This window comes from Rhinolophus hipposideros (assembly GCF_964194185.1).
Source record: "Rhinolophus hipposideros genome assembly, chromosome: 18".
Taxonomy (NCBI): domain Eukaryota; kingdom Metazoa; phylum Chordata; class Mammalia; order Chiroptera; family Rhinolophidae; genus Rhinolophus; species Rhinolophus hipposideros.
Window position 1 is genome coordinate 2,568,045 of NC_138064.1, and position 10,407 is coordinate 2,578,451.

At 54.8% G+C, this 10,407-nt stretch overlaps 1 protein-coding gene across 3 annotated transcripts in view; it reads right to left on the reverse strand.

Annotated features, from left to right (window-relative positions):
• Positions 1-4,757, reverse strand: part of GRB10 (growth factor receptor bound protein 10) — a 131,872-nt gene extending 127,115 nt beyond the window's left edge. The window contains exon 1 of one of the 3 annotated variants that reach the window (XM_081079427.1): positions 4,556-4,757. The gene's annotated coding sequence lies outside the window, so the exon portion shown is untranslated. The remainder of the gene's footprint in view (positions 1-4,555) is intronic. The other 2 variants (XM_081079425.1, XM_081079428.1) reach the window with 2 other exon arrangements.
• Positions 4,758-10,407: the final 5,650 nt, after the last annotated feature.

Below are 10,407 nucleotides of genomic sequence, written 5' to 3' on the forward strand. Positions count from 1 at the left end.
GCATGAAGCGCTTCCTGAGGCCACGTTCCCAGGCGCGACTGTAGCTGCGGGACCTGGCTCAAAACCGCAGTCAGGATTCAGAGGGACGCAGGGCTGTCCCCCGGCACAGCCTTGGGACGGCAGCCAGCGCAGGCCCCAGGGGCAGTCGACCCACCAGGACCAGCAGTCCACGCTGACCTCAAGCCCAGGTGAGCAAGCTTCTCTGCAGACCCCAGACACCAATGGACCTCAATTTCCTGAAGACAGGCGTCCCCCAGCCCTGCACCCCTGGACAGCAGAGGTCGCTGCACACCAGCCCTGTAGCCCCTCTGAGTTCGGGCATCTCAGCCGTCTCTGCATTTTTGCTCCTGGTCGCAAGGGACCAGCCAGGTGAGGTGGACGCTGCACCACTGGACCAGTGAGGGGCTCAAACGACCTGCTATACGTAAGCTATGGGAGGACTCTTACTCACAGGGACTGATGCTCAAAGCAGGGAACTGTCAATTCTGTACTGTTTTACGTGTAACCTGCACAAAGCACCCTGACACAAAAATTAAAAAGGCAGGTCCTCCTTTTGGCAGACCTGGCAGATGACTAGAAAGCAGGGTAACGAAGCACACAGGTCGCTCAAAGCCATGGCTGAATGTGTCAGAAGCAGTGTCTCCAAGCTCTCGCCAGGAGCCTTGCACTGTGAAGGGGTTCACCCAACTCCAAGGCCATCCACCTTCACCACCGCCCTTCAAGGTGAAAATCCCCGGGACTCCCACTGCGCCGGTGAGCCGGTGAGCTAGTTCACCGGTTTGGACTCAGCGAGCTACTAAATGGAAGAACCAGGAGTCCAACTGAGACGGCACGCCGTGTGCAATGGTCAGTCCTGCCACTGCCCTGAGCATCGAGAGGGAGCAAAATGGCGGGAGGGGAATTCCTCCCAGATCCCATCCCCACAGTGGATGGTAACACACAGTCCGCTCTGGCTGCTCCAGCCCAAAGAAGAGCCTCAACTTAAGGATCCAAACATTCTAGGAGCATCTGCTAGCATCCCCAGGGAAATTCAATGATTGACAACAGGAATGATATTCTCCTTTTCCCAGTGGTATCCAGTCATGACACCACCTTCACCCCATGGGTCCTAAAGCAAGACTAGGACTGAAGGGGCAGGAAGATATTCCCATCTGGACACCCCCGCTTGCACAAGTGGGCAGGAGAGCAGTTAGGGGAGCAAAACATGTCTCATTCCCAAGCTGACCCCTTCCACCACACAGGACACGAGTCCATGGGTCCCCAAAGCAGGTAATCAGAACCATTCAATTCCACCTCCGAGATGATTTGATAATTCTAGGTCATGGCGTTTTTTTGTTTGTTTGTTTCTTTTTGCCATCTCAAAGGAGAGTCACACCATTTTTCCTTCCATTGTTAAAGAAGGGCCGTCAGGCTTTCTAGGAGCTGCTGGTGGTCAGCTTCACCTGTCAGCATCTCCTCCTGGTTAACTGGCCCCGTGACCACCAGCAGCACAGACAAAAAAGCCCATGGCTCCAAGATCAGTTCAGAAGCTCCCTGATGCCATAGGTGTCCCGTCAGAGGGAGAAGATGAGGGACAGAGACAGCTCCCAAGACGTGTGCAGCTAAAATACTAACCCAAATTAAATGCCAGCCAGTGCTGGAAGGATAAGATCAGTTACAAACCCATTAGCACAGACCTGGTAGAAAGTTTCCAGGTCCCCAAAGCACCTGTTTGCCAAGCCTTGCCTACCAAGTAGCTCGGCTGTCTTAATTTCTTATATAACCTCCCATACTTCTACAGTGAAGAAAAAAATGAAATAAGACAGTTTAAAAAAAAAAATCTCTATCAGCAGAAAAAGTGTTATTTAAATTTTAAACGTAAGACTGATTGCTTAATTGAAAGGCAAAGCAAGTAGTTTCTCCTCACGTGCCCTAAACAAACCCCACTTTGGTTTAACAAGACTGAGACAGACACCCCATGGGGTTTATGCCACAAACTGCAAATGCAAACGCGTCTTTACCACGAAACAGAACAGAAGTCCCCTGCAGCCAGCTCTCCGAGTTCTGACAGGCAGACCTGCTCGCCTTTCCACACACTTGGTTACACCCTGCCAGTCCACAGGTGTTTCTTCCTTGCAGGTAAAAGGTGGACAGGACTCGGAAGCAACAGTCCTCCGAGTTCTGTACGTTATGCCACCTTTCAAGCACTGGGTCTACCAACCCACAATGTCTACAGTCCTAGGTGCATAGATGTTTCTGCTCAAGCAAGAGTCTGGTTGCTATACACAGTTAAGTGGTAAAGCAGCTGTGTCATCAAATCAAAGGCCTGGGCTCGCTCTGAGTTCTGCCTCTGTTGTTCTCTCCCAGTGGAGGCTGACTGGCCAGAGAGACGGTCACTGCCACTGGGCCAGCACCGCCCTGGCTTCCCATCCTGGTGGCCACCACCACACACCACCCCCGAAAAGTCGCTGGTGTGAGCCTGCCCAGTTCCAGGGTCCTGGTCCATAGATAAAAGGCTTTTTGCCCGGCCAACGCTGCCCCCAAAATGGTACAGAACTTGGGCAAAATGCAATCGAGCACTTTAGTGGTACACAGCTTTTATTAAAACACCATTTTTTTTTATTACAACAAACGTAACTACCATATCAAACTTATGACTCACTGGATACCAACATTTTCTCCCAAAATAAATATGTATTTTCACATAATCAATGAGTGGACAAAAGAAAATGTTGATAATGGCCTCAGCAACAATGAGAGAGCTCTGGAAAGCTGGGAGGCCAGGGAGTGGTAACGGGCCCTGCTAGCTCTTGGGTGTGTGACTGGCAGGGGACGTCCTCTGGGCTATTTCTCTTTCAGAGGCAGATGTACGCGGGGGCAGACGCATAAAACACACAGGACTGAAAAAAAGTCCAAAACCCGGGCTCTGGTGACTGCTCTGTCATGTGCTGGACATGTGACTCTGGGCATGCCAATTTAACCTCTTGAGCCTCAGTTTCCCCACCTGTAAAATGGAGATCCAGGGGCTGTAAAGGGCTGAAAGCAACAAGGCTTCGAACGGTCTCCGTAAACTATGAAATGCTACAAAGTATCAGTCGCTACACTTCTCAGTTACACAAGCGCTGGCTGGCGCTGGCTGCGTGTGTAACCCGGTCTGTCCTCAGATTCCCTCCCTGTAATCTGGAGATTGGCCTGTGTGGCCCTTCTCTTTCAAGTATTCCCAATAAAACTCAACTGTTACGTGCAGTAATCCTAGAGTTCTGATGTTAACCGAAAAAGCCAGCGTCCACATCATTCCTGGAAACAAATTTGCTTCCAGGGCTTTTATTGAACAAAATCTTCCGCTAAAAGACACTTCACTATCCCCACAAGTTGGAATTAATTTCTTCTGTTATACAAATCTAGATTCCACCTACTTTTCCTTCTAGAAAGAAAGGGGAGGGGGGGGGCTCCAAGTCAACTGCTGCGAGAAACCACCAGCCTCATGCTGTAAACCCCAGCCAGCGCCTGTTGCTCGCTAACATGTGTTCTGAGTAAAACCCAGCGAAATGGTAAGTAGAGCACCATTTCTGAAGCTGGGGGCTCCAAACGGCTGAGTCAGCATTTTCAGAAACAAAGTGTTCTGGGCCTGGCCCTGTAAACAGCAGCACCCAGAAAGTTGTGCAATTACGCATATTCACTCCCGAGCGCTACTTGGGTCGGTCTTTTCTTTGCAAGTCTTGAATGAAACTGGGTACAACATCTGCGAGAAGCCCTTCTTTCTAGTGCACGTCAGTCACCTGTGGCTTCCCCACGGTACCCAAGGCTTCCGTCAAAGCCAGCGACAAGAAAAGTTGGCGTTTCTTCCGACCCCGGGAGAGGAACACAATAAAAAAGTGGAGAAGACCCTAATTTGCACAGCGCACATGCTGCAGGGCCTCGCCGGGCAGGCTTTTGGAGAGGCGAGCCGCGAAGGCGGACAGTTGCATCAGAAATTTCCTTCTGCAAACGGTACGGCTCTTATCACGTCTCCACGGCTGGCGGGCGGCTAATCCGCGAGCCCTGGGGTTGGGGTTCGGCCGCAGCGCGGGGCGCGGGGTCCCTAACGGCACCGAGACAACGCCGTCCCGAGCCTGGGCCGCGCGGGCCGGGGGGCGGCGGGGACCCCGGGCGGCCGCGAGCGCAGCCTCGGCCCCGAGCGTGGACGGGCGCGGCCCCCGGCCCCCGGCGTCGGGCGGGACGGTGCAGGGGGGCAGCGCGCGGGGGCCCCGCAGCCCCCGCCGCCCCCGCCGCCCCCGCAGCCCCCGCAGCCCCCGCCGCCCCCGCAGCCCCCGCCGCGCCCGCAGCCCCCGCCGCCCCCGCAGCCCCCGCAGCCCCCGCCGCCCCCGCCGCCCCCGCCGCCCCCGCCGCGCCCGCCGCCCCCGCCGCGCCCGCAGCCCCCGGCCCCGCGGCGCCGCCCTTCCGCCCGCCGCGCCCCCCGGCGTCCCCGGCCCCGCGGCCGGCGCGCAGACAATGACCGCGGGGACCTCCGCCCGCCGCCCGCCCCGCCGCGCGGGCCACCAAGTAACTTGCGGCCGCGCCCCCCCCGAGTCCGTACCTGCGCGGCAGCGTCCGGGAGCGTCGCGCGGCGGGGCGGGCGGGCGGGCGCGGGGCGTCCCTCGGCCGGGGCTGCGCGCAAACTTTGGCTCCGCGCGGGGTCCGGCCTCCGAGCGCTGAGCTGAGCCCGAGCCGCGCGCCGCTCGGCCCTCGCAGCCTGCTCGCCTCCCCACCCCCTCGAGGGGCTTTAAACGCGCGGCCCCGCCCGCCTCCGCCGCCCCCGCCCCTCCCCCGCCCGCCTTTCCTGCTCCTCCCCCCGCCGCCAACGCCGGGACCGCTCGGCGGCCGCCAGCGCGGGCGGGGCCGCGGCCCAGGCGCAGGGCGTGGTGCGGCCGGGGGGGGGGGCCGGGGGGGGCCGGGCCCGGGGGGGGCGGCGTGGCGCCCGGTGCCCGTCCCGCCGCGCGGGGCCCCACGCGCGCGACCCGCCCGCCCGGCCGAGCGCCGGCGGAGGACGCACCGGCCCGGCCCCGAAAGGCAGTTTGCGAGCGAATTCTGTGAAACTCCGGGTCCTCACTGCTCCGTCCCCATCCGGCACCAGCGACGCGCTGCGAGGGGGACCCGGGCGGCGCCAGCGCAGGGGCCTCTGTCTGGACCCGCGGGCCGGGGCGGGCGGGGGGGGGACAAGGGGCCTTGGGTGGCGCTGCCCGCTCACAGCCAGCCAGGCCCGGGCCTCTTCTCTCTGATCTCAGTTTCCCCATCTGCGCGTGAGCACTGCAGTGAATGCGGGGGGCGGAGGGAGGCCCCACGTAGGTTCTCGGCGCCCCCGAGCCTCAGTGTCCTTATCTTTGAAATGGGCTAATAAGCCCCCCTGAGGGTGATTTCCTAGGGGTTGAATGAAGTCATACCTGTGACAGTGACTGGCACGGAGGAGACCGCGAATGAATGAAAACCATTATCGTTAATATAATTATTAATGACTCTACAGATTTCAAAATTACAATACAAATAGGATAACAATAATGATGTCTTTTTCTGGATCTTCATGTTACAAAAACAGCTACGACAATAACTTTTTCTGAGCATTCATTTATGCCAAACGGCCACCAACCTCTCACCCAGCCCCTACTCTGGCCCTCTGAGGTTGTCACTGGGGGATGTCCACGGTGCAGATTAGGAAATCCAACCTCGCAGAGGTTAAATACCTTGCCCAAGGTCAAGTAGCTGGTAAGTGCAGAATAAGGACGGTGCCAAAGCCCTTTTCAGGCACTTTTTATAGCTCCTGCTTTTCACACCTTTGGATGGATATATCATGAAAGGTCACCCTTTCCTGTAACTGAAATAGGCCTCCTGAAAATGTCTACCCATTGGTCCAAGCCCAGAAAACCATAAGATGAAAACCTAGAGAGAATGACGTGAAGGATCTTGGATTCCTGGGAGAACAGAACACAAAGGACTCCTGTTGAAGACAAAGGACTCGAGAGAAAATTACAGAAGAGAAAACTCAATTTGGGCCAACTTCTTACAAGTGTATGAGTTTGAACCTTGTAGCTTTGCCGAAGGCACCAATCAGCCTGCACCAGCCACGGGCTTTTGTACATGTCTGAAAAGCACCTGTGAACAGACATCGTTTTTTCCTGAGTCCCGTGTAGGCAGGTTTCATGCCCTATAGCCCCTAACCCCCACATACTTTGATGTCTTTCCTAAGAGTAGGGAAGCACAGTTAGCAAATTCAAACATTTATGTTGATAAAATACATGTGTCCGCTCTCGGTCCATATCCCAGTGTTGCCCGTTGATCTGATAATGTCCTTAATAGTGTTCCTTTCCCCTCATCACAAGACCCAGTGTAGGGTCAGGTGTCAACTTACTGTCTCGAAACGTGTGGGTTTTCAAACATTACTATTCACTGAGAAGGGATCAAAATAAATGTCCTCCAGTGTTTTCCTGCTTACATGGATCCCTGAAATTCCTGGGACAGGCACTCAGCCCCCACCTTCTCTGGCTCTCCGCAGATATACGCGCATGCATCTCCTTTCTGGGCAGGTCCACTCAGGACCACTTTACCTTCCAAGTTCATGCACGTGTCACTGTTGTGGGTGTAGAAGCTGCAGCTGTCCCTTGGACCGGGGTCCTGGCCACACCTGTACTGTGGGCAAACTGCACCTGAATGCCTTTCCCTGCCGCAAATTCCAAATGCCCATCGCCCACATGACAGCAGCCAGGGTGGACATCAGCCATGCAGTGCTCGAGTTACCCTGGACCACCCACCGGCCAGGCGCAAGGCAGTGTGGCTTTGTGTTCAAGAGCTTCCCCAAGGGGAAATGGCAGCTGGGCGTCAGAATGGGAAGCAGCATTTTGTGACCGTGAGGAACTCACTTATCCAAACGTGCGCAAAGGCTTGTTGAGCTGCATGGAGAGAATCCGATAGATTCTATAATTGGTACCTGTCTCCTCTGTTGACTGTAAGCGTGTGACAAGGGTAACTGCGTGCTCTTCATTGCTGTCATCCTGGCACTGAGCGGGCACCCAGGGAAACCCCTCATCACTGGGAAGTGGTACCATGCAAAGGAATTTAGCAGCAGAGCAGCAGGCAAGATGCTGTGATCCCCGGCACCGTCTCACACATGCCAGCAGCCTTGGCAAAGGGAAAGTGCGCCAGGTGAGCTGCTCACTGACAGGGAAGCGCTCTGGCCAGAAGTGGCCCTCACTTCTGCTTGCGTGGGCAGGGGCCAGTCCATGGTCCCGCCACGCAAGGGGAGAGGCGTGGGAGGAGATGCATCTGGAGGGCAGAGCTGGACACCAGCCAACCATCAGAGGCACTGAGGACTGCCAGCCCACCTCATCCCCTCACCGTGGGGTGGGCTGGATGTGCAATCACAGTATAATCATAATACGCCCCCCACGAACCAGAGGCATCTGTTCACCCTGCAGACCCCTGGGCTCATCCCCACCCTGAGGAGTTTACCGCCCCCCAGGGTCACTCTGAATTTTTAACAGACTTCCCCCATGACCCACAACTGCCAGTATTCCAAATACAGTGACTCCTTGAGTCGTCTGAGCAAGAGGAGTACAGGCGGCCCCAGGGTACAGAGATGGGGAGCCTGGAGGGGGAGCCTGGCGGCTTTGCTGCCCAGCACAGGCCACACCCTCGCAGAGTCCTGGAGCAGCCAAGGTGCTAAGTGCCTAAAAGGGAGCCAAAGGAAAGGTCTGCCAGGTCGAGGGAGACACAGGTACCTCACCAAAGCCAAAAAAAGTGACCAAGTCATCACATTCCGTCACAGAAAGCTGGGGGCGGGGCTGGAGGAGGATGCGTGGCAGGTAGGAGAGGTGACAAGAGGCCAGGCTGGAAAGGCCAGAAAGGACTTATTTGTCGCCCTCAGGCATTTCTACATTATCCCAAAGGTGATGGGAGGGTGTGTGAGACCTGTCTGCTGCCACGGGTCTGACCATCACAGTGTGCCCCCCTCAGTGGGCTATCCATAGTTCCCCAATCACCCCCACCTTTTTTGGTTCCCTACATAGCAGTTGATTTACTGGGGATGACACTGGGCCCAGGGATTCCCATTCCAAGGGTTTGCCTGTGGAGGAAAGGACGGGCCAATCAGAAGCCTGCTCCTGGGAGCCCGAACCGGAAGTACTGGAGGGGGTCTGGACCACAGACACCAGGAGAGGACTACCTGCGCGGGGCCCATGTGTGAAGAGAAGCGCTGAAAGCAAGCCCCGAACGGATGCCCTCCGTCGGTCTCCTGGCTCCCTGGGTCTGGGCCACCGCAGGTCTCCTTTCAGATTTCCATGGAAATGCATTTTCTGTATGATGTCTTAATATAAACTCTCCTTTTCCTGAGATACCTGGAATCAAACTGTCTTCACAATTCAAACAGAGGCTCCCTGAAAGATGTTTCCTCTTAAGTCTGGTCTATTGAGGTTGGATTTGCCTAGAGGAAGAATTAACCGCCCTGTGACTGTGATGTCAGTGAAGACAAAGAGCGGTTTCATCATCCCAGAAAGTTCGCTCTTGTCCCTTGCAATATGTCCCCATCCCCACGCCCTGCTCACACTGATCTGTGCGCTTTCTGTCCCCATAGTTGTGCCTTTTCGAGAGTGTCACATGAATGGACTCACGCAGTACGTAGCCTTTTGTGTCTGGCGTCTCTCTCTCTGCTCACGGTGTGTGATTCATCTGTGCCGCTCTGCGCATCACGAGCGCGCTCCTTCAAAGCTGGTGACTGTGCCGTGAGTGGACGCACCTCCGTTTGTTCATTCATTCACCGGCTGACGGAAACCTGGGCAGGTCCCACTGTGGGGCAATTATGGATAAAACTGCTATACAGGTTTTACTGGGAAGATAGGTTTGCATTTCTCTTGGGTAAATAACGGGAGACGAGATTGCTGGGCCGTATGAAATGTGTTCTAAGAAGTGGCCACACTGTTTTCAAAGTGACTTTTCTGTGTGCATCTGCCCCCGAAAGGCGTGAGTGTCCCAGCGGTTCTGTGTCTCAACCAGCACTTGGCGCTGTGGGCCTCTTTAAGGTCAGCCATCCCAACTGGTGTGCGAGGGTGTCTCGTTCTGATTTTAACTGGTGCTTTCTTCACAACAACAAATGGTGAGTGTTTTTCCACATTCTCACGTGCTGTTCATCTGCATTCTCCTCGGAAGTATACGTCTTTGGTCCAATTATATTATTATTATTATTATTATTATTATTATTATTATTATTATTGCAGCAATCATTTCCTTATCATTGAGTTCTAAGAGTTCTTTATGTATTCTTGACACCAGCACTTTAGCAGATATGTGTTTTGCAAATACATTCCACCGGACTTTTCTAATTTTTTTTAATAGTATCTTTCAGAGAGCAGAAATTTTTAATTTTGTAGGTTAACAATTATCAATTTATTCTTTTGCAGTTTGTTTCTTATATCCCGTCTGAGAAATTCTTGCCTAACCCTAGACCACACTTTTTTTCTTTGTTTTCTCCTGGAAGTTTTATGGTTTTAAGCTCCTACATTTAGAGCTAAGTCCAACTTGAGTTAGTTTTTGTAGATGATGGGAGGTGAGGGTCAAGCTTTTGTTTGGTGTACGGATGGCCGCCTGTTCCACTGGGAGATCTGAGGGGTTAGAGGGTCCCAGTTGTGTCCTAGAAAACTCGATCTGGCTTCAGTGTGGAGCCAGGAGACCAGCTGGAGACTTTTGCCGGTGGGGATGATGGAGAGTTGTGACAGACATGGGAGACGAGTCTCAGCATTGGACAGAGCCCATCAGGGGCCATAGTGGCACTGGAGATGCTTGGCAGGGAGGGAGAGGGGCTGGGGGGTTGGGGGGAGACAAGAGAGGCCCCTCCTGTGGGATCACGGGGTGGGGGGCTCAGAAGGGTAGCCTGTGCTTGTGACGTGACCACTGGCCTTTATGGAGGTGGCCTATACTATACTTAACATTTCTAGAAAAGAACTAAAAGTCTGAATCTTTTTCATAAAATCACACTCATTGCTTCTCTCAAAAATCAGTACATCTGGCAAGAGGGGTCCCCATTCCCAGTAGTTCCCCTGGGGCTGCACTGGCCACGTGCTCACAGGTTAATACCAGGCTGCTTCCCTCCAGGGCATGTCCTGCCAGCTGGGAGGCCAGCGCCCTGCCAACTTGCCTTGCGATGGCCAAAGGACATGGCCGTCACGGCAGGGAAAAGCCCAGGCCCCCAACCCTCTCCATGCGGCTTCCTCACGAAAGCAGCCTGGGAATTAGGGTCCTCAGGGTGACGTCCAGTCGTGAATCTGGGTGTCCAAACCTAGTCATGCCTCTAAAACATGAGGTCCTTGTCAGTCACTTACAGAAAGTCAACGTAGCCCCTTAACTCAGCGAGAAGTTAATGACCCAGTAATATCTCCTATCATACACACTTTACTTAGCGAAATCTAT